General features: G+C 40.2%; 1 long non-coding RNA gene across 1 annotated transcript in view; it reads right to left on the bottom strand.

The window, feature by feature from the left end:
* Window positions 1-394: 394 nt before the first annotated feature.
* Window positions 395-1,908, bottom strand: part of LOC107595884 (uncharacterized) — a 9,365-nt gene continuing 7,851 nt past the window's right edge. The window contains exon 3 of the long non-coding RNA XR_001610310.1: window positions 395-1,302. This is a non-coding gene — a long non-coding RNA (uncharacterized lncRNA). The remainder of the gene's footprint in view (window positions 1,303-1,908) is intronic.

The raw sequence follows: 1,908 nt of genomic DNA, 5'->3' as shown, positions 1-1,908 counted from the left end.
TTTATTTTGCTTGTCAGGAGGTTGGTTTATCGGGTCGGCCCACTTTGAAACATTTTATTAGGCCATAAATGTGTAAAAAAGGTATTTGAATATTGAACAGGCCAGCCCACACACTCACACCTTACTGGATATGTACGCAGACTATTTATATTGATTTTGCATTCATTGACAGAAGTCTTAAAAGTTTGTGAAATTTACATTTAAAAAGTGCAACTGAAATACTATATTCTTGTAAAACATACTCCATTAATCTTTGTTTTATTTACTACTTGGAAAAAAAACAAGAATTTAATTATTGTTTTAGGAGTAAAATAACCAACAGCTGACACAGGTCAATTTTGCATGGTGAACAAAAGAACTCCAGCTATTTATTGATAAAAAGGTGAAAGGGAAAAAAATTATTTTTGTTTGTAAAACCCATGATTTTACAGATTATAAAAAAAAAGAGATTAAACGGGACAAGGTTACTGGAGTGCCTAGCAACAATGTTCATTCAGAGTCCACAATTTAAAAATTTCAAAGAAGCCAGTTGTTTTTTTACGGCACCACTGACATCAGTGGGCTTTCACAAGCTGATGTGACATAATCAGACTGTAAACTGGAAAGGGCACAGAATGTCATTGACCCTTTAGAAAAACCACTGCATAGAGCCAAAACAAAGAAAATGGCAACAGCGCAAAGCATATTTCAAGCCAACTTGATAAAAGAATTGTATGTAAAAGATTACTCTCAAGGGCTCATTTAATTTGAACGTTTCCTAACGCATTTTTCCTCACATACAGTAGGCCTGAATTTCCTGTTATTTATGCCTAAATACAGTAGGCCTGAATTTCCATCAGGCCTATAAGTTGAAAAATGTGAGGAGAGTAAACCTAATGTTTTTCAGTCATGGAAATTAGTCTACTTGAAAAAATTTTTTTTGAAATTGGTGACCTTCTTAGCGCGGCTGTCCTGTGCTCTTCTCCTCTCACCTGGCCAACTCATCGTCACTAAAGTGGAGGGCTTTACGTGAAACGCTTTGACATCTTAACGGCATCAGTCAGCCAGGGGAACAGAGAGGGTGGCTACAGTAGATACTCTTGACCCGAGGTAGGCAGTGTGTGTGGGCTTGTTTAATGAGCTCACACTCCTGGCTCCTCAAAGGATGTCATCCACACAGGTCTGAGTTGAGGATACGGCAGGTTAATGAGGACTGGCTGAGAGCTCCATGCAGCACTCTGCCGGATTATGCGCCAGTTTTACTGTACTGGCTGATGCCTGCTTGTAGCCTCAGTTGCACAGTCTTGAGTTTAGGTCCCACACCTGGGTTTGAAAAGACAACAGAAAGCATCACATGAATCCATCAAACTTGGTCTCAGTCGACGCACAAACGGGCCACCCACAGTTCAATGGCCATCTGATGTATACTACAGTGTAGAGGTCGACCGATATATCGGGCCGATATTTGTCATTTTTTAATATATCGGCATCGGCCGATATCCGTGTTTAGTAGCGCCGATTTAAAGTCAGGCACGTCCGCGGGCAGCCCCGTGTTATTGGTGCGGTGGAAAGTGCTGCTGCCGCATGTGAAGGACCCCAAGCCAAAACTTTTGGAAGATTCAACAACAGTCCTGGGAGATAAAAGCAAGGCTTAAATTCTGATATTTCAAAGTCCTATGGCCATATATTTACTATATATTACTAGTAAACTATGAAGTGTTGCTTCACTTAGTGAAAGAAAAAACGAATAGCATAGAACCGTCGGGAACTGGCATAATGCTACAGCTGGTTAAAGGTTCGCTTACTTGCAGTTAACTTTAAGGACTGTTGTCGAAAACTATCAGCAGCTTGCTTGCTAACATATTAGCCCCAATGTTATAAGTTCTGTTTTATTTTTCCTGTATCGGAGTCGGAGAATTTCACTCTGTG

Source organism: Sinocyclocheilus grahami, unplaced genomic scaffold (assembly GCF_001515645.1).
Source record: "Sinocyclocheilus grahami isolate Dianchi unplaced genomic scaffold, SAMN03320097.WGS_v1.1 scaffold209.1, whole genome shotgun sequence".
Taxonomy (NCBI): Eukaryota; Metazoa; Chordata; class Actinopteri; order Cypriniformes; family Cyprinidae; genus Sinocyclocheilus; species Sinocyclocheilus grahami.
The sequence above is the reverse complement of the archived record's forward strand: the minus strand, read 5'-3'. Positions and strand labels throughout refer to the sequence as shown.